General features: G+C 40.2%; 1 long non-coding RNA gene across 2 annotated transcripts in view; it reads left to right on the forward strand.

Moving 5' to 3' along the window:
• The window catches only part of LOC144245774 (uncharacterized), a 25201-nt gene extending 782 nt beyond the window's left edge, over window positions 1–24419 (forward strand). The window contains exons 1-5 of one of the 2 annotated variants that reach the window (XR_013339413.1): window positions 16–62; window positions 9607–9796; window positions 13639–13823; window positions 16675–16714; window positions 24264–24419. This is a non-coding gene — a long non-coding RNA (uncharacterized LOC144245774). Of the gene's footprint in view, window positions 1–15; window positions 63–9606; window positions 9797–13638; window positions 13824–16674; window positions 16715–24263 lie in introns of those variants that run through there. The other variant, XR_013339414.1, reaches the window with a different exon arrangement.
• Window positions 24420–25704: the final 1285 nt, after the last annotated feature.

A 25704-nucleotide genomic window follows, 5' to 3' on the forward strand; every position in this document is an offset into this window, starting at 1 on the left:
AAAAAGGAGCCGCTGACCGGCTGGACTCCGGGGTGACGTGGGAAAGTGCCGTCTGGGACCTGGTGAGTGCCGGGCCCTGGTGCAGCCCGATGGCAGCGGCTACATGGGTCTAGAAGGTCTGGGGGAGGTTCTGGGCCGAAGTTAAAAACGTGACCGGCTTTGAATCACCACTGGCAAGCCCACTGCGGTTTCCCTTCATTGAGCACAGTTTCAGAACCACTTTCTTGCTCCCTTCTCTTGGGCAAATTGCTGACATACTACGTTTCTAAAATCCCCCCATGCTAACACTCAAGTGTGTAATGTTCTTGTAAGGACCACAAAGGTCAGGCTTGCCAGACACTGAATATGACGGTGTACCTAGTATGGCGTTACAGACTCAGGAGGTGAAATATCAATTTTACGGTTTTTAAAATGTAATCATTGACAATAGCTTATTTATTTACTTTTGAACTAGCTCATTTAAAGTGGCCACAGACCAGGGACTGAGGGTGTAAGTTGAACAAATATCTGTTGAATGGACGGTTAGAAGGAGGTTGACTTCACGAGTGAGCAGTGGGAACACAAAGACAACTGCAAGTTCATTAGCCTGTCTCAGCTGCTTTTTGGTTCATAGCCATGCTAACCTAGCTGAAAGCAGTCAGAAATAGAATGGATCATTTTGAGCCGAGGCTTCAGAAAGCTACAAATAACAAAAGCCCTATAAATAATAGCTACAGCGGCAAACCAGAGACTAATTACTAGTTTTTATTTTTGGACAGAAAAAATTAGGAACTCTCACCTTTAGTTCTTAGATTATTCAAATACATTATTCTCAGGCTTCCGAGAGTAGAAATACATGTAGGTGTTTTTAAACAACCATATAATAGATCCCGTACTGAACTGGAAATGAGAACAATGGCCTGAAGTCCCTTTTTTGTTCTTTGCTCACCGTATGACCCTAGCGAGGTCGCTTAACCTCTCCCTGCCCTAGTTTTTGACTGTAAAATAGAAATAATAATGGCCTTCTACTGGCCTGCCTCTCAGAGATATTATAAGAAATAACAGATTAATATTTTAAAAGCTCTTTGAGGTACTTGGATGAAAGGGTGTAATTGTAACTACATATTATTAATAATTAGCACTAATATCCTGTAGAACTCACGAGCCTTCCTAAATTTGCTGCCTGGGCGACTCAACATGAAGGATTCTGTTTTTAAAATGGGCTTTAATTAAAAAAAAAAAAATAGGGTTAGATTTCTTTTTGACTTGTGAATTTAATTTTATTTATGATCAAACCTTATATGTGTTGTGGTATGACTAAAAAGTAAAAGAGAAAGCTTAGTAACTGCCATCTTATATTCACTGCTGTTATAGCTAATATATGCTTTGGGAGGAGGTATAGGTCGGTATGCTTTTGCTGACAAAAGATTCTGAATCTTGTTTAGAAATAAATGATTAGTTTTACTGTAGTATTTTAACTGGAATTTTCTATGAAAGCATTACTCATGTCGCCATAGAATAATAAGAATTTCACATGCAATTACATGTTGGTCTGAAACATGAAGCATTCCTGTGAATCATTCCCATAGTTATTTAATCAGAAATACAAAATAAAATGTATAGGCCTGTGAAGCTTTGTCCAATGTCTATCCCTAAAGTAGATGAGATTTTGCCCATTACATTACTGGCTTCAGTATTTCTTTTTTGAAAAGTATATGCATATATAAACACATTTAAACATATTCATGGCCATATAATATGTATATTTTTATACACACACTCATCTACCAATTTATGAAAATATTAATGTACATTAACTACACATGTAGTAACAACTGTTAGCAACAAAAGCTTCTTTGGGTGTATTGACCAGATAAGAAAGCAGTTGGTTATTGGCCATTTGTCACTATTGATGGGAAAGAACCTCAGAATACGTGTTTATCATTAGTAGAGTTATGAATACTCTGTGATACCCCCGACAGCTTACCATATTACTTCATTTTGTTTTCGCAACAACTCTGTGAGGCTCTCATTATTCAAAAAAAAAAAAAAATAGGCTCAGAGGGTTGAAGACTTGCTACAAATTGTCAAGTAGCAGAGGCAATGTCAAATTTTTGAGACTCACGAATGCACTGTTTCCTGTAGTACTTTATACCATGGTTACCGGCTTGATATGACAGTTATGCCAGAATATATTTAGAATAGGGACATTTCTGGCTTAAGATGGCTTGCCTGAAGAAGCTAAAATCTAGCCAACCTTAAGATTTTAAAACTTAAAACTGCTATTCTTGTGTTTATGGCTGCATCTTCACCAAAAAGGCAGGAACTTTATTTTATTCATCTTTATATGCTTCATGATGTCAGGCATAAATACTCAAAAGTATTTTACGGATGAAAACAAGAAGTATATTGTGATGATCAATTGAATACTTTAGGGAAAAAAACCATATTTATAATCACCTCGGAAACTTTTAGGTGTGTGTGTGTGTGTGTGTGTGTGTGTACGTTTTCTGCACAGTCTGGAAAAGATCATTTGTTTTGGTTTGCTTTATAATTTAACTTAGGCCATTGCCTCAGTTTCCCCCTTCACTTTTATTGGCATCAGGTCTTGGAAAGGTAGGCTTATACAGGTGCCATAAATGACAGTCACTTCTGTGATCCCATTTCTAACATTTTTACTTAAATATTCAAAATAACTTTTTTTTTCTTTTTGATGGCCACTCTGGCGAGAATGTCTAAGGAACAGAGGTCTGATAATTTAGGCCTTTATTATAATTCTCCCCTTCATGTCCACCCTTGTGGACCACATATTTCCATACTTGGGTCAGGATATGAGAGGATAAGACTGTGAAATGAGTGGTCATTTCACAGAATCACCTGTACAGCTTTAAAGGGAAATCCCACTCCAAACAAAGTCAGTTAGAAAGTCATGGGTGGTCCCGTATGTATATAGTTATATACATACAAAAACATAACAAATAGGGGCGCCTGGGTGGCCCAATCTGTTAAGCGTCCAGCTCTTGGTTTCACCTCAGGTCATGATCTCATGGTTCATGGGTTCAAGCCCTATGTCAGGATCTACAGCTGTCCATGTGGAGCCTGCTTGGGATTCTCTCTCTGCCTCTCCTGCTCGCACGGTCTCTATATCTCAAGGCTTATTTTATATATCTATATCTGTCTGTCTATCTACCTATCTGTTTATCTAGCAAATATAAACTGTCACACCCTCACTTGAATTCTGATCATCAATCAGGTGTGGGAAGCTCTGGTTTCAGTAACTTACCCGAGGTCACCCAGAACCGTAAATAGAGTCAGAAACAAATTCAAATCTTACAAGTCCAGGTTAAGTATCTTTTCACTGGACTTTTAGTATATTTTTACTGACTACATATGATGGGGTAGGGGTAGGAGAGAAAAATAGCAATTTTAATTTTTTAATTATTATTTACGATATTCTGTTGCATGGTTTTAAAAGTAAATGAGCTAATACCTGTAGAGTGCTTAGAACAGTACCTGGCATGTGGCAAGTACATGTAAGTTTCAGATAACAAGTTTATTGTCTAACGACAGCATTCACTTTGCAAAGGGTTAAAATTGGTAAGCCTGTCTTAGATAATAAACATTTTCTGGGTAGGAAAAATGGATGTAAATAATGGTGGAATTCTCAGGCTTTTTTTTGTTTGTCATGAAAGCTCTGCATTTGTGTAGCTGAAAATATTTCTATATTGCTTCTTTCAACCTTTTCTGATCTATTAAAAGAAATGTTAATAATATGCTTACTAAATAAAGTTTCAGACTTGTAGCTGTGTAGTATTTTCATATGATTTTATTTAAGATACAGTTATAGTTAAGATACGTGAGATGATGGACTGTGTCCTCCTGTCACTAAACTAGCTCCAAAATTGATTCTTATCATTGTGTGTTCAAGTATTCGTTGTTTAGAAGCCATTGGCTGCTCATATTGATCTTTCAAATGAAATACTTCCCTGGAATGAGGTAATACATAAGCTTGGTTCTATTTTAATTTCTCTACTTCTCTACAGGTTTCTTTGTAGTCTTTCAACCTTGGGCAAACTTTTATACTTGTTAACTGTAAATAAAATTGTACATTTTCACCACTAGAATCTCTAGAACCCCATCTGATGTTTTTAAAAGCTCTTTAATATATTTTGACAAAGTCTTTAAAAGTATGCTTTTGGTCAGCCTCTGTTAAAATTGGTACCCATCTTAGTTTTTGTTCAATTCCATAAGTTGTGTTACTTTTCAGAGGAATTATCACATCCCCAGCAGCAATTTCTAGTGACTCCTATATTCTTGGGGGGGAGGGGTGGTTGTAAATGCATGCACAGAATACTTTCATATCTTAATGCAGAATATGAATTTAGTTGTTAATATACTCCATAAAAATGAATTGTACTATCATAAACAAATTGATTTGTCCTGGAAAAGGGTAGAGGTGGGGATAGACCAGAACAGAAGGTATTTACAAAGGTAGGAAGGATCCAATAGGTAGAGAGGATTAAGCCAAAAGGTACAGATCTGAGAAGCCAGAAGGGAGAATTAGATGCTGTCAGTGGTGAAGCAGCTGACTACTGGAGTCCAGAGTCAGCCAACAAAAGGGAATTTAATTAGCATTTATTAAGTATTTACTAAATTTCAGATTTTGTAGCAGCTACCTTACAAAAGAAGGAATGTCTGGCTAGGTCCCATAAATCTAGGTGGTTTGAGTCTTGAAAGTCAGAGAAAATATTAATAAGCAGGACACTTGAACAAATTCTATCATTTCCTGCCTTTTAAGATACTTACACCGGGGGTGCCTGGATGGCTTAGTTTGGTAGAGTGTTGATCTCAAGGTTGTGAGTTTGAGTCCCACATTGGGTGTAGAAATTGCTTAAAATCTTGTTAAAATACTCTGAATAGTTTATCATGAGAATTAAAAATTATATGAGATAGTGCATGTTAGTTATTTTAACCCACCCCCCAAACTTTTGGTCCATATCCATTCCTTCTTCATTCCTTCCACAATAGAAGACCATCATTCTATCTGTATTCTGGATCTCAACTCCTCCCATCTACTGGAGGCCCACACTCAGTCAGTTATTTTCTTTGAGAATATTGTGTATTCAACCTCTCACTCTACTGGATCCTTGTTGAAAGTGTCTTTGTCATATCTTCCCTTCCTCTAGCTTCTACCTAGATTCTCCTTCCTTTTACTAAAGAAAAATTTTCAGAGAATTTTCTGTGCTTGCTGTCTCCCCTTCCTCACCTCCAAGTTACTCCTCAACCAGTTGTAATCAGGCTTTCATTCCCAACACTGCTTTGAAACTACTCAGATAAAGTTACCAATATCATCCTTACTGTATATCTCTTCTTAATGTTTCAACAGCATTTGAATTTGTTGACCATCCCTTCCCCCCCCCCTTTTTTTTTTTTTTAACAATCTGTTCTTTTTGCTTCTGTAATACCACACTTCAAAGTTTCCTTTCTGGCCACTCCTCATTGTCCTTTGGACCTTCTGGCTTTGCTTAAATGTTACCATTCAAGGAACTGTAAGGCCTTTATCACTTAGTGTAGTCTTCACATTCTTCTTGGATGATCTCATCTATGGCCATAGCTTTACTATCTATATGTTGATAACTTCTAGCCATGATCTCACTCCCAAGCTTGAAACCTATATATTCAATTCCCTACTTGGTATCTTTTGGGTGTTTCATACATACCGAGCTCAAACACAGAGTATCCAAACTGAAGTGATGCCACCACCCACCCAGATGCCAGAAACCAGAAATCTAAATGTGTACTTTGAATATTCCATCTTCCTCAAAACATCCACTCTGTCACCTTCTGGTAAACCTTCCTCCTCAGTAGATCTCAAAGTCATCCTGCTCCACTCTGTTTCTACTGCCACTTTCCTAATCCAGACCATTATTATTATTATTATTATTATTATTATTATTATTATTATTTTTAATCCAGTCCATTATTACGTGCTTACTATCACTGCTGGAGCAAATAGGTTCATATAACTCCTCTGCTCAACCCTTTCAATTCTTCCATTAATTTTAGGATAGTCTGAACTCCTTTGTGTATCTTTTACATCTTACACAATCTAATGTCAGCTTATCTTTGTACCCTCATCTTTGGTCACTTTTCCCTCACCCCTCTCCCTCCCCCCCCAGAGAGAGAGAGGGAGAGAGGGAGAGAGAGAGAGAGAGAGAGATCTAGCTCCAAGAATATGAGTAGTTGTCTGCTTTTGTATGTACGGTGGTCTCCCAAAATGTATGAAAGTTAAATGAGCAGAAGTTAAGACCCATTATGCCAGGCTTGTAAGTCAATAATATAACTCTAATTATTGTATAAAGGCTTTATTTTTTAACCTCTGCCATATGTATACTTAATATATTTAAAACCTATGTTAAACATTAAAAATGATAAATTTCTTAACATACATTCCAGTTCTCCCATTTATGGTGACATTTAGTAGATGAAATTTATTTTCACGTTGGAAAGAAGTTGATGTGTATTTTGTAGAGTACGGACCATTACTCTTAATGTTTTATAAACACTGGAAAATTAGAGAAATTTGAATTCCAGCTTTCTCTTGATAATGAGTTCATTAATGAGTTGTATCCCATGTTCTTTCTGTGTTTGAATCTCTGGAATACTTAAGGATGTTAATTATCAATCCATAACTTTAAGAATCTCTCCATTTCCTTTGTCACTGTATTTTATGTTTTAGACACAGTTGTCAAAGATAAATTTCCAGTGTTTTCTAAATGTGCATTCATATAGTTCTTTCCTTTCACATTTGGATTCACAGGAAATCAACTTCAAGTTTGACAAAGAATCTGATTTGGGCTAACGATTCACAACATTAGGAAAACCTAATGATTTTTTTTTTGGACCTTGTCTCAATTACAGTGTTAATGGCAATATTTTCAGTTTTTGTCATTAACTTTTATAAAATATAAGGTTCAAGTGTAGTAAAATATTCAAATAATTGCACAAATACTGCTGTACAAAGATGGCATTATCTGAAGGTAAGCTATTAGTCGGCAAAGAACACTGTTACGTAGTAACAGCTTCACATTTTAATCAGTGGATATGTTGTGATCTCAGTTCAGCCTAGAAAAAGCAGAGGGTGGGGTGCAAATGGATCAATGTGTTCTCAAGGAAGTCTAGTACTACCTCTCTCCATGTTTCTTCTGTTTCTGCTGCTTAAGAATATCCCTACGCTCCCCTCCAGCCTCGTACTTCCCCTTCACTCTGCTTTCACATCATATCACAACTACTCATCACTACTTTTTGCTCTCCTTTCACGACACAACTTACAAGTTACTTCGTCCAAGAAGACTTCCCACGCCTCCCCTGACTACTGTAGGTGACGTAGGCATGTGCTCCCTCTGTGTCCTGGGCTTTGCCTAGCACGGATCACACTATATGGGAATCGCTTGTTTGTATTTCTTACTCACTAGAGAGGGCAGGAATTATATCTATTTTGTGTACATTTATATCCTTAGATTAATATCAACTTGAATTTTTTTAATGTTATTTTTGAGAGAAAGGGAGACAGAGCATGAAGGGGAGGGGTAGAGAGGGAGGGGGACACAGAATCCAAAGCAGGCTCCAGGCTCTGAGCTATAAGCACAGAGCCCAATGCGGGGCTAGAACCCACGAACTGTGAGATCATGACCTGAGCTGAAGTCAGTTGCTCAACTGACTGACCCACCCAGGTGCCCCATATCAACTTTTTTTTTTAACATTTATTTTTATTTATTTATTTTTTAATTTATTTCTGAGAGAGAGAGAGAGAGACAGCGTGAGCAGGGGAGGGTCAGAGAGAGAGAGGGAGACAGAATCTGAAACAGGCTCCAGGCTCTGAGCTGGCTTTCAGCACAAAGACCAATGCGGGCCTCAAACCCACGAACCGTGAGATCATGACCTAAGTCGGACGCTTAACCGACTGAGCCACCCAGGCGCCCCCCCCATATCAACTTTTTAAATGAATGAATCATTGGCAAAATTATCAAGGTAAACGCCTTCTGTGTTAATCAAGATAAGCTAGGCTATACTACAGTCACAGAAAATTTCACCAACTCAGTGGCTTAACAGCACAAAAGTTGACTGCTTGCCGGTGCTACATGTACAATGCCAGTTTGCTGGGGTTCTCTCCTCCTCACTGTCCCTTAGGAACTCAGCTGTTGGAAATAGCAAGTGGCATGTGTTTCCAGGGTCACTGCAGGCACAGAGAACCTACAAACCTTGCTCCACTGGCTCTAAAAATGACATACATTTGCTCATAAGTCTTTGACAAATCAAGTCATGCAGTCATGCCAACTCCACAACTATATAGTTTGATGAACTTTAGATTGTAAATTGCTAAACAGTTTTATATGGCTTCTCAGAGCTATTGCGTAATGCTTTCTCAGATTTTGATATTTTAAGTGCTTTTGGTATTCTGTCTGGATCTTCTAATTTGCCTCTAAACCTAGAGCCAGAATATGGGGCGTACCGTAGGGTACAGCAACTGGGGTGTCATCTGGATCCCAACATTCGCCTGGTTCTGCCTCCGGGTTCAGAAAAAGTCACCAGGGTACAGTAGATTTACGCAGCACAGAATAATAACAGTTTTATTTTTTCGTTCTTTCTGTCTGTGAGCACAAACTAAATGTTGTCAAAGAGAGTAAGATTAAAAGTCTCTGTTCCTTTTGTGTGAGATATCCTAATGTTAAAAACAACATGTGGATATTTAATAGCATTCTTTAAAAATTCTTTTTAATGTTTATTTATTTTTGAGAGGGAGAGACAGAGTGCAAGTAGGGGAAGGGTAGAGAGAGAGACACACACACAGAATCCGAAGCAGTGTCCAGGCTCTGAGCTGTCAGCACAGAGCCCGATGTGGGGCTCAAACTCATAAACCATGATGCTATGACCTGAGCCTAAGTCGAATGCTTAATTGACTGAGCTACCCAGGCTCCCCTCTATATTTTTGAAATGACTATTTTAAAATACAATCTGTAGTTCTCTCTGTTCCTACTTCTGACTCATTGTGCTTAAATTTTCTTTTTTCTGAGCAAAAAGTAAAGCGGGAAGTCCCAAAGAAAAAAAAATTAAGGAATCGATAAATTAATATAATAATGAGATTTTAAAGTTCTAGGAGACTTTTGAAGTGGTCCAGTTCAGAGAATATCTCAAAAAATGGGTTTACCATGACCCCTGCAGGAAGGCAAAAGATCTTTTAGCCCACTTGTCAATATTTTTTTTTTCTTTAAGATTTTATCTTTAAGTAATCTCCACACCCAGTTCGGGGCTTGAACTCACAAACCCAACATCAGGCGTCACATTCTCCACCAACTGAGCCAACCAGACACCCCCGTTTCCAATTTCTAATGAAAAGAACTCATTAATGATGAATGGATCAATAAAAATTGAGTAGAACCATAATTCTAGTCTTCCTCAAACCAGCAATAAGTAAAAAGGATAAGCTACAGAAGAACATGAATGATTCACCTGTAAGAACTAAAGAAAAGACTTGCTTTGTCAAAATTTCTCAGTCCATGTATGTCAGGATTCCTTATAGAAACAGAACTGACAGGAGATTATCTATCCATCTGTCTATCTATATAGAATCGGCTCACACAGCATGGAGGCTGAGAAGCTTCAAGATACGTGGTCAGTAAGCTGGTGACACAGGAGAGCCAATGATGTAAGTTCTAGTCCAAAAGGCAGCAGGCCAGAGACTCAGGAAAAGTCAGTGCTTCCATTTGACTCTGAAGGAAGGAAAAAAAACCTCATGTCCCAGTTCAAAAGCAATCAGGTAAGAGGAGTTCCCTCCTCCTTGCAGGAGGGTCAGCCATTTTGTTCTATTCAGGCCTTCAACTGATTGGATGAAGCCACGCACATTAGGAAGGACAATCTGCTTTAATTAGTCTACTGATTGAAAGGTTAATCTCATCTAACAACACTCAAAATAATTTTTACCAAATATCTGGGTCCCCAGTCCTCCATCACAGCCATGAGGTAGGTGGCAGCTTACAGTAGGTTTCAAAGTCACATTGACCTGACCTGGTTTCCTACCAAAGCAACAATCCCTCAGCAGCACTACTACTGGCTGACCATGTTAGTTTGACCTGAAGGATGTCTCTCTGTAATTTCAGCCAATTTTCCTACCTCTAGCCCGTGGAAGTAATCAGCATAGGTCTATGCTGTATTCCACATACTACTCAAATAAATTAAGACTTTTGTTATAGTCTCCAAAGTGGCTTTCCCCCCCCAAGTTAATGTTCCTCTAATCCTCCTAATACAGGATTTCTTCATGTACTCCGCTCTGTCAGTTTTCTTAGAACATGATGCCTTGAACTGAGCACAATTTTCTAAATGTGTCCTACTTCCTTTATGCTAAAAAAAAAAAACCCCCAACAACTTTGAGTTTCTTTTTCTGTTCTTCCCACAAAACAAAAGGAACTTCTTGTTGAGAGAACCATCGAAACCATTATTTATGACTACACTACTAATAAGCGAGCCTTTGTATAAGTTGTCCAAATACTTTACATAAATGATCCTCTAAACTGGTGTATATGCAATGTGTCATTTTCCTTGAGACACAAATATCAGTGGAGGTCACACTATATACCTAACAATCCTAATTTTTTTTTAGGTATCCACCTATATCTGCCTTATGACTCACCCGCAACCCAGGAGTAAATCCTGACTGGCCTAAGCCATTTAGGGTATTTCTGGATGGGAGCAATTCCCCTTGTCGGCAGATTAGTTTAACAGCAGTGGTGTGATGTGGTTCTGGCCAATTAGATGTGTAGGAAAGTCTGTTGGAGTTGCTGCTTGGAAAGATTTCCTCATTCATAAAAAGAAGATTCCAATAAGTGGCCTTTTTCCTGCCTCTGGATATAATATCTGGATGTATTGCCAGGAACTGCTAGCCACTTTGCTGTCAGCTGGAAATATCAGAGTGAAGACCTTGAAAGCACCGAAGTCTTTTTTTTTTTAATGTTTTATTTATTTCTAGGAGAGCGAGAGAGACAGCATGAGCAGGGGAGGGTCAGAGAGAGAGGGAGACATAGACTCTGAAACAGGCTCCAGGCTCCGAGCTGGCAGTCAGCACAGAGCCCGACGCGGGGCTCGAACCCACGAACCGCGAGATCATGACCTAAGCGAAAGTCGGACGCTTAACCGACTAAGCCACCCAGGCGCCCCAAAAGCACCAAAGTCTTTAATGTCAACCAATCCCTCCTCCATGTCTTCTGCCCTTCTTCTTTTATCCTTGCAATAATAGGAGACCATTAGCTACCTTATTATTTAAGTCAAACTGAGCCAGTGTTTTCTGTTACTTGCAAGCCAAAGTCATCTTAATTGATGAAATCTGTCCTTGATCATTTCAAAAATGAAGGTAACCCTCGTATTGCAATTGGTGGGAAATCCAAAATCCTCCCAGTATTTCTTTGAAGTTCTTCAGTCTAACATTCTTCAAGTCCAACTTCTTGATTCTATTGAATTCTTGATTGCTCATCTCTTCTCCTGTGGCAAAGTGTTTCCTCATGTTCACCCATTCATGGAACATGACTTCTTTTCCTCAATATGAAAAAAATCTATTCAGATCAGACACACAGAGGTGCATGTATATGTGTACAGGTGCACACCAACTTTTATTGAAGGTTCAGAATAAGGGAATAGAGTTTACTTTACTCCAGTAAAGCACCTTAAAGTAGATTATTAGAAACTCCTGTTTTTAAACACCCTAGGCAATTCTGTCTATTGGAAATTTTTACCGATCGCCTTCCATAATCAGTTGTGTCTGGTTTCATTCTTGAAGCTAATCTCTTCAGGATGAAGCACTTTATCACAATTCTCAGGCCTTGTTTTCAAATTAATTTAGTTTCCCACCTACTCAGGGGCTCGGGTTTATTTTTGCATATCAAAACTCATTATATGCGCTGCCAAATTAAGAGCCATCTACTTTGTGTTTTTTTTTTAAATATTTTTATTTATTTCTAGGAGAGAGAGAGACAGCGTGAGCAGGGGAGGGCCAGAGAGAGAGGGAGATACAGACTCTGAAACAGGCTCCAGGCTCTGAGCTGGCAGTCAGCACAGAGCCCGACGCGGGGCTCGAACCCACAAACCGCGAGATCATGACCTAAGCGAAAGTCGTGCGCTTAACCGACTAAGCCACCCAGGCGCCCCATGAGAGCCATCTACTTCGGATCTTACCTTTTGGGGGCATAGAAACGTGGGCAGATACTTGGAAATTTCAGTCTCTCTGTTCTTCCTCTTTGACCTCTGTATGTTGGAACTTGTTGAGTATGCTCCATCATTATCTGCCAAAGGAAGGAAGCAACACAGAGTAATGTTCCTACGGATACAAATTCTGCCAGTTTATCTTAGAAGAAAGAAACAGCTATGATCACTATGAGTTTTAAATGACATCCCCTTGTGTATCCCATGATATACAAGAATGCTAATCCAATGAGTGTGCTAAAATACTTGCAATGTGAATCTTCTCAGAAAGTTTGAATCTTTTTGTGTTGCTACAGACCTCTACAGCAGGGACATTCCTCATTTTATCACCAGTTTCTGTTCATGGTAAAACTTTTAATAAAATAAAGCTTGCTATTAAAACATCTTAGACATGTATTGTCCACCTACGTCTCAGCAAGTCTCTTAGGTATCAGGCAAACCAAGCTGTGTCAATGTTTTTGCTTCCGTGGGGTATTGGCTGGGTTGGACTGGAATGTGTTATCTTTCCAGCAGTAGCAGGTTGGTGAATGTTCAGGGAGAGACTGTTGGCTTAGTCAGTGTTAAATTCAACCATGTCTCTCTAACCAAGTGTTCTCCTAGGGCTCTTACATCCTTTCTGATTGGTTATCTTTTTGAGTCCTTCTAGCCTGCTTCTAGAAAGGATGAAGGTAGCAGACATGATCCCAGGACGATGACTACTCCCCCCAAAAATCCCATTAATTACATCTGTGGTTCCAGTTTTCAAAAGTAATCTGCTCTCTTAATCCATTCATTTTTTTCGTTCATTCCTTCATTTAATACGTATTGAGTGTTCTCTGTATGTTGGAACTTGTTGAGTATGCTCCATCATTACTCTCCTTGAAGTTAGAATATTCATGAATATACTTCAAATTCCTGTTATTTCACATCAGTGTCAATACTATATAGTATTCCACCTAAGTGTCGGCTTAATTTCAATGAGATTCAATGCAACAAAGACCAGTTAGTTCAAGGAAGTTCGGTTGCTCTTTATAGTTTATTGTTACACTTATTGTCAGTTATTCTTGAACATTCAAAAGAAATTCTGCCATAAGCAGATTTGTTTACTAGTATTCCATGGCTCCATAAACCTTTTACAATGTTTTCAAAAAGTAGAGGTGATTTTAGAGCTTCGACTTGAGTATAATTAAACAATGAAATTTGTTCCGTTGCTGATCTCAGTCTGCCTTCTGTACATAATGTCAGCTGTAATGTCAGATACTGAGCATGGTCTTGGCATAGAGCTTAGTAATATGCTGCTGGCTCCAAAAACATAGACAACATTTTAGAATTGTGCCTACCCAAAAAGCAATTTCATTTTGCACTTGATTATGTTTGGTTTGAATAATGTTTGCTTATGCAAAACCATACTAACTAAAGCATCTCTTTCAGAATAGATTCAAACCACGAAATACTATACTTATGAATCAACATACACAGTTATTTTGAAGATGAAGTTGCAACCGACCTATTGAATTCATTTCCTCAGGCTGCTGTAACAAAGTACCACAAACTGAGTGGCTTAAGCAAAAGGAATTTGTGTCTCACAGTTCTGGAGGCTAGAAGTTTAGTTTAAGGTATGGACAGGGTCGGTTCCTTCTGCTAGGACAGGGTTGGGAGGGACGATCTGTTCCACGCTTCCCCTCTGGCTTCTCGGAGAGGGGAGGGTCTGTTGACAATCTTGGGTGATCCTTGGCTTGCAGACGTTATCACCCCATACCTGTCTTCGTCTTCACATGGTGTTCTCTCTGGTGTATGTGTCTGTCCCCAAGTTTTATTTCAAGTTTGTTTATTTATTTATTTATTTATTTGGGCAGGGACAAGTGGGGGAGGGGTAGAGAGATGGAGAGAGAGAGAATCCCAAGCAGGCTCTGCACTATCAGCTCAGAACCTGAGGTGGGGCTCGAACTCATGAACTGAGGGATCTGACCTGAGCCAAAATCAAGAGTCAGACGCTTAACCGACTGAGCCACCCAGGCACCCCACCCCCCTGTGAAATCTGCCCTTATTAAAAGGACACCAGCAATATTGGATTAGGGGCTTACACTTCTCCAATAAGACCTCATTTTAATTATATCTGCAACAACCCCGTTTCCAAATGAAGTTACATCCTGCAGTTCTGTGGATTAGGGCTCCCACCTAGGAATCTTGGGGGACACAATTCAACCCATAACATCTGTAATTGAAATTCTGTTTTGTAGTAATTGTTCTTCCATTCATTCAACAAATATTGACCATTTGTGTGCCACACTGTGCTAGATGTGGGAAATAGCATAATAAATCAGATATAGTCTCTGCCCTCAAAAAACTCTAGTTCATGGACTTATGCCCCTCTTCACTTCTGAGGGAGTGAAATAAAACTCAAAAGGACTATAAATGGTCATAAGACATGTGGCAAGGTAGCTATAAACAACACTAATACACACCATGCAGTGTCATCATGTGATTTAATCCCTAAAACAACAGTGCAGGGGCACCTGGGTGGCTCAGTTGGTTAGACGTCTGACTTGGGCTCAGGTCATGAGCTCATGGTTCATAAGTTCGAGCCCTGTGCTGTCAGCAGAGCCCACTTCAGATCCTCTGTTCCCCGCTCTCTCTGCCTCTCTGCTACTTGCAAGTGCTCTCTCTCTCTCTCAAAAACAAAAATTAAAAAAGAAAACACTACAAAGTAGGAACTATATAATCACATCTATTTATAAATGAGGAAACTGAGGCTCTGAGAAGTCTAGCAAATGGCAGTGTAAGGATTTAAACCTAAGACGGTCAGGTGCTTGAGCTAGCTTCCCCTGCTACATAATCAGTNTGAAAGAGCAGGGGAAGGGCAGAGAGAGAAAGAGAGGATCCCAAGCAGGCTCCGCACTGTCCGAGCAGAGCCCGATACTTGGCCCCAATTCACAAACCTTGAGATCATGACCTGAGCCAAGATCAAGAGTCAGACGCTTAACTGACTGAGCTACTCAGGTACCCCTATATGCATCTGGAAGTGGTGGGAAAAATTGAAACAATGTCTTTCTTTTCATCTTTGAACAGTATGTAAAGTATTATTTATGGGTAATCCAGGGTAGAGATGTAATTTCTTCTCTTTCTCTTTGTTCCTTTCTTTTTAACTTGCCAACATTCACAAATTCATTTGTTTCTTTTGTCAGCGTTTCTTGCTATGCATCTCACTTTGCCTTCCTTTCCCCTTTCTTTAGGGCTTTTCTTTCTTTTCTTTCTGTCTTTATTTCTTTCATAATGTTTATTTATTTTTGAGAGAGAATAGAGTGCGAGCAGAGGAGGGGCAGAGAGAGAGGGTGACACAGAATTTGAAGCAGGCTCCGGGGTCTGAGCTGTCAGCACAGAGCCTGATGCGGGGCTCAAACTCACGGACTGTTAGATCATGACCTGAGCTGAAGTTGGACACTTAACTGACTGAGCCCCCCAGGCGCCCTGAGGACTTCCCTTTCTGCCCAGAAAGTGACTTTGTCCTGCAGAGCCGCAGAGTATATACTAAGCCCAGATTCACTACTGGGAAGTGTAGTGGGGAGGTAGTTGGCATACTATTCTAGGACAAAGAACAGAAAGCATCTTACCTCTTCGAGATAAACCTTTTGGAAAGTGGAGGGATGGGACTAAGTTCTTTCCAGAACAGAAAATAATCCTGTTTTCAGGCTGTATCTATTGACCCCACTCCTTCCCCTATCAAAAGCCCAGCATCTTGGTGCTACTGCTGATATTAGTTTCTTAATGACCTGGTGACAATAAATAAGAGTTTACTGGCTGATCAGAGGTATACTTTTTCTCTAGGATTTAAGGCAAAACCATAACTCAGCAGTTGCGCCTTCGTGAAGAAAAACAAAATGTCATAAACTGAGGCCAGCTAGTTCTTAGTGCTGATAAGTTCTCAAAATTAAACTCATAACTAATTAAACAGGTGCCCAGCCATACATTCCACTGTCTCTTTTCTAGTAAGCCACACAACACTGAGGGTGAAACTATTCTGTTTGATTATGTAGTACATTGTGAGTAATTAATTACAGGACAAATATCTAGATTAACTTTATATATATATTTTTCATTTCTAAAGACTTTACTAGAACCCTTTCTATTATGAAGAAAGCACAGTTCAAAAATAAGTCCATTTTAGGGACAAGCCTTGGCATTTCCAATCTGCTAAATGATGGCAAACTCCACAGTTACTGTGACTTATCCCAGAAATGTCTTTTAAAAGCCTAGGTACAAATTATCATTGGAAGCACAAATCGAAAGAAGGTCAATTCCGGAGCTGTAGAATCATGGTTGTTTCTAAAATCTCTCCCTTGAAACTTTAGTAGACACGACCTGTTTACTTATCATAACGTTAATTAATTTTCCTACATTACTTGTGTCTTACACACAGTCATTCATGTCCTCTCACCAAACGTGTATTGAGGGTGTACTTCATTTCAGGTACTGATCGAAAAGCCAAGGATTCAAAGTGAAGTGAGAGGTAAGAGCATATCTTCAAGGAGCAGATTGACTAATAGGCGAGATAGGGAGGTAAGTAGGGCATTTCAATGCAATGTGGTGTGTAATAGGATACAAGAGCGTGCAGGGAACGCACGAGCCAGAGCCTGAGCCAGGCTGGGAGGCAGGCGGGGTCAGGAAACTGGTGCAGGAGATGGAAACATTTCAGCTACCTCATGAGTACGATCTATTGTCAGAGGTTACTTACAGATCACTACATCTGGTAAAACTCTATCCTGTCAGTGCCTGAATGTTCCAAATAATAGGTGGCTTTCTTTTGCAAACTCTAAAAAATATATATTATTTTGATGATGGAGAATTCAGCCACGTGTGACTGCCTTAGTCTTTTCTAGCCCGGTTATTAACACCAGAGCCATGAAAAAAAAGATGTTGTCAATGGAGAAAAGTAACAATTGGGTAGGAACATGTATCTGCTTGAGTTAGAAAGAAATACACAGACTTCACCAGAAAAAGTAGATATGATTCCTTCTCATCTCAGGAGGGCTTGATGCAATGCAGTTTCCAAATGCATTCCTTGGGCACCGAATCCGTTTTTTTTTCCATCTTTAAGCCCAATCATTCCAGGCTTGAAAGTCAGCCATGTATCTGTCTACCTGAGACCACAGCTTTGGATGAGCGTGATGATACCGACAATAATTGTACTTGGCAGTTGGAAGTGATGGCCTCATTTCCCTTCCATCTGTAATACAACAGTTACTGAAAAAGTTGTTTAGGAACTTTTGAGTCATTTCTTCACATATTATTCATCCTTGGGGCGCCTGGGTGGCTCAGTTGGTTGAGTGTCCGACTCTCGATTTCAGCTCAGGTCATTATCCTACGGTCATGGGATGGAGTCCCGAGTCGGGCTCTGTGCTGAGCATGGAATCTGCTTGGGATTCTCTCTCGCTCAACCTCTGCCCCTCTCCCCGACTCATGCTCTTTCTCTCTAGAATAAAATAATAATAATAATAATACATTTATAGTGTGCTCCAAAGTCCTCTCCCCTTCCTCCCAGCCCCAGTAAGACCTGCAGCATAATTTGGCACATAAGTCTTTCTTTCTTCCACTTCTCTTCCTCCTCTTTCTTCTTCTTCTTCTCCTTCTTCTTCTTCTTCTTCTTCTTCTTCTTCTTCTTCTTCTTCTTNCTCAGGTCATTATCCTACGGTCATGGGATGGAGTCCCGAGTCGGGCTCTGTGCTGAGCATGGAATCTGCTTGGGATTCTCTCTCGCTCAACCTCTGCCCCTCTCCCCGACTCATGCTCTTTCTCTCTAGAATAAAATAATAATAATAATAATACATTTATAGTGTGCTCCAAAGTCCTCTCCCCTTCCTCCCAGCCCCAGTAAGACCTGCAGCATAATTTGGCACATAAGTCTTTCTTTCTTCCACTTCTCTTCCTCCTCTTTCTTCTTCTTCTTCTTCTCCTTCTTCTTCTTCTTCTTCTTCTTCTTCTTCTTCCTCCTCTTCTTCCTCTTCTTCTTCTTCTTCATCATCATCATCATCAAAGTTTCTTGAATTGAGCAGACTGTGTGGCCTGTTTGTGTCTTCTTTGGCACATGTGACAATACTTTCTCCTTTCATGGTTATGCCATTGGATATGAACTCAAATCCTCTTTATTCAGAACTTGACTGTACAGTCCTCTAGAAAAACTGTATATAAAAATTTTTATCAGTAAAAAGAAAATAATTGAATGGAACACTTGGAAATATTTCCAGGCAGTTCCTCAACTTTGGGGAAAAAAAGTCCCCTGTCTATAATGTTTCTGTTCACTAGTCCACAGGAATAGAATTGGAAGGAAAAATCAGGACAATTAAGTCATATTAGTAGGGAAGTTCTGGAGAAAAAGTAGCCTGACAGCTTCTTTTCAGCAGAGAAATGAGATAGCAGCACCAGAAGATGAGGGGAGAAGCTGTCTTCTTTCTCCAAATCTCTTATCTCTAAGAGGTGAATAAAAATCAAAGCACATTTTGGTAGGGAGCAACACGGATGGTATCAATAAATACAAAACAGATGTCTAGTCATGGAGCAGATTTTTCTTGGTTAAAGAAGAATATAAGGTTCCTGTTCTATCAGTGATTGAGTAGCTGGTATCGATCAACCACTCCATAGGTTATGTTTACAAGCTCTGTGCAAAATTGAAGAAAACAACTGTATGAAAGCATTGAAAAGTGACCAAAGCAGGCAGAACATGGAAGGAGTCGATGCTTGGAGGACGGGAAGGACATTAGATGAATTTTCCTTTTTTTTATGACTTTACCTGAGGGCAGGCTTCCGTCAGCATCACGTGCTGTGGCTAAGGCTTAGAAACTTGTAATCTTATAGATTAAGTATTCAGAGTCAGTGCTTGAAGTAACTACAATGTGAAAGAGAATAATCCAGAAAGGAGAAAGCCATAGTGGGGTCCGCAACCTATGAGTATAAACTCCGCATGAACATCTGGTTGATCCCTGTGCTATATGTGTGCAGGGCAGAAACCAAGCTGCCTCTCTAAGGCTGAGAGAGCTGAACAGAGATTTCAGGTGCTGCCTAACACAGAACAATCACTTTGGAGCTTGAGTTCTGCCAAGTTAACTATCTTCTGTAATAAAAATTTACATTCTTGAAAACAGAGTTTAGTCTCTACAATGTGTAATTCACCATGTCCAGCACACAATCCAAAATTACTAAAGAGAAGTGATCCATACTCAAAGAAAAGACAATCAATGAGAGGTCTCAGATTATAATTAGCAAAGATTTTAAAGACAGTTACTGTAATATACTTAAGGATATAAAAGAAAATATATTTTTAATGAACAAACATATAGGACATCTCAGAAGAGAAACAGAAACTAAAAAGAAATAGCTAAATGGAAATTCTAGAACTAGATATTAAATACCCAATATTACAAATTCACTGAATAGTCTTAACTTCAGATTGGAGACAACAGAAGAATGAATTAATAGCATAGACAATAAAATTACCCAATCTGAGAAAAAAAAGAAAAATAACAGAAGAAAGTCTGGAAAGAATAAGCAGAGCCCTAGTTACTTGTTGTACAATATCAAGAGGTCTAACATTGTGTGTAAATGGAGTCCTATAAGGAGCGAGAGAGAGAGAGAGAAAGAGAGAGAGAGAGAGGAGGTAGAGAGAGGGAGAGAGAGGGAGAGGAGGGAGAGAGACAGAGAAGGAGAGAGCGGGGGGGAGAATGATTAAAAATTTGAAGATTCAATGGCCAAAGTGTTTTCAAATTTGGTGAAATCTCCAAGGTGCTTGGCAAACCCCAAGTACATTAAGTACCAAGAGAACCACACCCAGGCACAACCTTATGAAACTACTGAAATCCACAATTAAAATCTGTTAAGCATCAGAGAAAAAAGGCACATTATAAACAGACCATCAATGATACATAATGACAGCTGACTTCTTACTAGAAGCCATAAGGCAATTAAATGGCCTATTTAATGTGCTGAAAGAAAAAAAAAAACCCCTGGCATTTTATATCCATTTTGTATCTAGTAAAAGTACCTAGAATTTTACATCTGGCAAAAATACCTTTCAAGAATAAAAATGAAAAATGAGCTTGAGTGGCTCAATCAGTTAGGTATCTGACTCTTGATTTCAGGTCAGGTCATGATCTCATGGTTGGTGAGTTCAAGCCCTGACTTGGGCTCTGTGCTGAAGGGGAGGAGCCTGCTTGGGATTTCTCTCCCCTCTCTCTCTGCCCCTCCCCACTATGCCCTCTATCTCAAAATAAATTGATTTCAGAAACATTATAAACGAAAAGAATAAAAACAAAACAAAGGCATTTTAATGTAAATGAAAACTGAGAGAATCCATTACCGGTACAACAACACTTTACCAAAAAATGCTGAAGAAATATGTAGTGCTGTGTGCCAAACAATGTCCTCCATGTGTTACACAGTCGTTTGTGTTCCCAAGAAGCCACGCCTGGAACAGAGTTTCAGCTGAAGTAGTTTACACGGTAGAGCCCATGGGCTGAAATGTATTCCTCCTGAGTTGACATGTTGAAGTCCTCATCCCCGTTACATAAGAATGTGACCGTATTTAGAGATCAAGACTTTCAAGAGGTGATTAAGCTGAAATGAGGTCTTCAGCGTAGACCCTAATCCAACATGACTGATGTTTTTATAAGTAGAGGAGATGCAGACAGTGGCGAGATACCAGGAGCTTGAGTGCTCGAAGAGATGACCGAGTGCTGACACAGGGAGAAGGCAGCCAGCTTCAAGCCACGGGCAGAGGCCTCAGAAGGAATAAAACCTACTGATACCTTGATCTCAGATTTCTAGTCTCCAGAACTGTGAGGAAACAAATTTCTGTTGTTTCTGCCACGCAGACTACTGTATTTTGCTATGGCAGCCCCAGCAAACCACTGCAGTGGGTGGCCCCAGGGCTCGGTAGAAACGTGGGGAAAGAAAGGTCTCTGATGAAGCTCTGGGGGCAGCCTCCAATGTGCGCCCTCTAGGGGGAGGTCTGAGGGGTAAAGGTCACCGTAATTAAGAGGAGGGGGATTGGAGCCAGGCAGATATTGGCTCAATCTTCCTGGCTCTTAATCTACAAGGACAACGTTACCACTCAATGAGAATAAAAGAACAGCGTCCATGTAAAACCCTTAGCCAGTATTTGACACAATCTAAGTGCTCAATAAACGTCACGATTTTATGATTTAATTTCATGATAACTCTGAGATTCGTGTAAGTGATGACAATTATGTCTTAAATAGCTCCACAAATTAAAATGATTAAACACATCTTTTCATTTTAGTTTTTAATTTTTTAGCACTAATTTATTTTTGAGAGAAAGAGAAAGAGCGTGAGAGGGAGAGGGGCAGAGAGAGAGGGAGACACAGAATGGGAAGCAGGCTCCAGGCTCTGAGCTGTCAGCACAGGGCCTGACGTGGGGCTTGAACCTGCGAATTGTGAGATCGTGACCCGAGCTGAAGTCGAACGCTTAACCAACTGAGCCACCCAGGTGCCCCATAAACACACATCTTTTTAAGGTTTGTTTATTTTTGAGCAAGAGTGAGTGCAAGCAGAGGAGAGGCAAGGAGAGAATGGGGGGCGGAGGATCCAAAGCAGGCTCCCCAGTGACAGCGGAGAGCTTGATGCAGGGCTCCAACTCATGAACTGTGAGATCATGACCTGAGTGGAAGTCCGATGCTCAGAAGACTGAGCCACCCAGGCGCCCATAAAATGATTACAATTTAAGCTGTGTTGGGAATTTGAACTCTATTATTGTGGCCTTTGGTGTTTAGTATAGCGTCTTAGTAAATACTTAATATATTAAATATATATTATATATTCAGTAATCATTCACTTTATACACATGTGATTTTCATATAGATGCGGCTGGGCGGTACTGAAATTACATTGCCTTGTTCTCTGAATTTCCTGCTTTTACCATCACAAACTGTAAAGTATGACGCTTACATATTGTATTAGCGACACAGGTCAGGTGTTTACTTCCTCTAATACCGCAGGTTTGGAAAGGGACTTTTGGTGAGTCATCATCTTATGATGTGTGACCTTACCATCTGCTCGCTGCCTCAAAGCATGGCTTCCTGAAATGAGGCTGCAGTTCCCTAAATGCTGAGTGTTGGCAGGGGCTTGTTTACGGCTCTGGACGCTGGGGCCCACTTCCTGGAATTGCCCTTTTCGGCGTCATGGTCCCTCTTGGCAAACACAAGATTATTTTATAACAGGAGTATCAGGTACTGAAGTAATTTACCTTTAATTCTGGAAAACACAAAGGCTCCTGATAGCATTAGTGATCAAAATGGATTAGCCTTTTATAAGGAGTAGCTGGGGGGAATAAATATTTAAATACAGAAGTTCCATTTTCATATTTTAAAAAACAGTTTTCGGATCCTACAACGCAAATGGAAAGAGCTAATTTGCTTTTTTTTTTAAAAAAAATTCTTCTTTAAGAGGAAATATTCTTAATGTTTCTTCTTCAGAGAGAGAGAGAGAGACAGAGCATGAGTAGGGGAGGGGCAGAGAGAACGAGGGAGACACAGAATCTGAAGCAGGCTCTGGGTTTCGAACTGTCAGCACAGAGCCCGATGTGGGGCTTGAACCCACAAACTACGAGACCATGACCTGAGGCTAAGTTGGAGGCTTAACCAACTGAGCTACCTAGGTGCCCCGAAGAGAATGTTAAAAACATATTTTAATAGGGGCACCTGGGTGGCTCAGTCGGTTGAGTGACTTCAGCTCAGGTCATGATCTCACACTTTGTGGGTTTAAGCCCTGCATCGGGCTCTGTGCTGACAGCTAAGAGCCTGGAGCCTATTTCAGATTCTGTGTCTCCTTCTCTCTCTGCCCCTCCCCTGCTCATGCTCTGTCTCTCTCTGTTTCAAAAATAAATAAACTATTTAAAAATTTTGAAAAAACACCATATTTTAATAGTTTTGTTCCTATTAAAATCATGATAAACATTTTGTTGGTTTCGATGACAGAAAAAAAAATCAACTTGTGTATGTATTATAACCAGTACTTGGAATTGGGGGATTTAAAGGATTTGACTTGAGGGGCGCCTGGGTGGCTTAGTCGGTTAAGCGTCCGACTTTCGCTTGGGTCATGATCTCGCGGTTCGTGGGTTCGAGCCCCGCGTCGGGCTCCGTGCTGACAGCTCAGAGCCTGGAGCCTGTTTCAGTCTGTGACTCCCTCTCTCTCTGACCCTCCCCTGCTCACGCTGTCTCTCTCTCTCTCTCCTAGAAATAAATAAAACATTAAAAAAAAAAAGGGATTTGACTTGAAAGGTTCACACATTCATTTGAGATATTTAATAAATATTACCAAGCACTAGTCTAGGTGCTCTAGTCACAGCTGTGAATAAAATACAATTGTTTCTTGAACAATACAGGTTTAAACTGCATGGGTCCACTTGTGCACAGTTTGTTTATTTTTTTACAGTAAAGTACTATAAATGTATTTTCTCTTCCTTACGATTTTCTTAATAACATTTTCTTTTCTCTAGCTTACTTCACTGTGAGGATACAGTATATAATACACATAACATAAAAACTACATGTTGACTGACTATTTATGTTATGGGTAAGGCTTCCAGTCAAAAGCAAGATGTTTAGGAGTGCTTGGGTGGATCAGTTGGTTAGACATCCAGCTTCGTTCAGGTCACAATGTTGCAGTTCGTGAGTTCAAGCCCTTTGTCAGGCTTTGTGCTGACAGCTCAGAGCCTGGAGCCTGCTTTGGATTCTGTGTCTCCCTTTCTCTCTGCCCCTCCCCCACCCATGTTCTGTCTCTCTCTTTTTCTCTTCCCCCCTCTTTTTCTCTCTCTCAAAAATAAATAAACATTTTTTTTTTTTTAAAGCAGGCTAGTTAAGTTTTGGAGGAGTCAAAGTTCTACGTTTCAATGTTTGACCGTGCAGGAGGTTGGCAGCCCGATCCCTGCATTGTTCAAAGGTCAACTGTCTACTTAAAAATGTTACTACTTTCACATTTGAAAGAATTCGTTCAATAACCAAAATGGGATAAATTATGAAAGAATACTGAACAAGACTCCTTACTTTCAGCGAATGTCAAAGCAATAGTCACATCCCAGATGATGCGTCAGGGATAGCCGAATTATCTCCAATTTGGAAAGTGATTGACCGAAAACAAAAGAAAAACAGAACCGGAAACAATCACGCGTTACAGAAAACCAAAGGAACTACCATGAAAACGGGTAAGGCAATAACCGCACTGGATAGTCCAGGGATGATGGCCATATAAAACTTAAAGCCATGCACCGACGAGCAATCCCACAGGGGTCCCCGTATTCATCAGATCCAGGAAGACAAAATTCCAGGGAGGGAATAAAATAAAACAGGAAAACCTAGCAGTCATCTGAATGTTCCCACAAGGCCTACATCTGTGGGTTCTCCTGGTGCTTAACAGGTTCTTACTTTGTGTTCGGGCATTCTATTTCTTCTGTTCCATCAGAGCAATCAAGTTCTGTCGAAATGACTCATATAAACAAAAATCAAGGGGCGCCTGGGTGGCTCAGTCGGTTAAGCAGCCGACTTGGGCTCAGGTCACGATCTCACGGTTCGTGGGTTCGAGCCCCGCGTCGAGCTCTGTGCTGACTGCCAGCTCAGAGCCTGGAGCCTGTTTCAGATTCTGTGTTTCCCTCTCTCTCTGACCCTCCCCTGCTCACACTGTCTCTTTCTCTCTTTCAGGAAAAAAAAAAAATTCAAGAGACCTACACAAACCAGACCAATTATGTCACTTGATTCATTAATACCTTTCCAGCGGACAAAATCCTCATGGACATTCAAGACACCCTTCCCCAGAAAACAAAGGGACTTGGATGAGTTTAAGGACGTCTCATTTTCTCATCTAGACCGTGGGAGAGAAAAGAATCCTCCCGCAGAATGCTATTCCTTGCCTGCACGTACTTACAGTATGTCTAGCACTGTACTAAATGCTGCGGGTCCAGATTTTAAGAAAATCTGCTCAGTCCCTGTAAGAGCTCATAATGGGGCAACGCTGAGGACTAATTCTAACACGTGATGTGGCGTGTAGGAGGGCCAGGGGAAGCACAGGGGAGAAAGTTATTATTCCGTTAGCCCTGGGAGAATGAGTAATACCTTCTTAGAGATGGTACTTTAGTTGAATGTAAAGGAGGAGACAGTGGTAAAAATGTATTCTGGGCACAGCAATAAATAGAAGAGCACAGAGTGCTTAGGGAACAGCATGTGTTACTATCACTGGTGGGTGAGGCTTTGTCGTACTAACAAAAGATGACATTGGAAAGGAAGGCTGGGACCAACTGTTTCAGTCATGGAGACACATAGAAGAGAACGGTATGATCAAACTTGGGTTTTGGAAAGATCTTTCTGGCAGTATTTGCCGGATAGGGAAGTATGGAAGCAAGGACGAAGTGAAGAGGGTATTCCAAAAGCACAGGCAAATACGGTGAAGCAGCCAAGTGAAAGTCAATGCATTTAGCACCTGTCCCTGAACATGACTGAG

This window comes from Crocuta crocuta, unplaced genomic scaffold (genome assembly GCF_008692635.1).
Source record: "Crocuta crocuta isolate KB4526 unplaced genomic scaffold, BGI_CrCroc_1.0 scaffold108, whole genome shotgun sequence".
Taxonomy (NCBI): domain Eukaryota; kingdom Metazoa; phylum Chordata; class Mammalia; order Carnivora; family Hyaenidae; genus Crocuta; species Crocuta crocuta.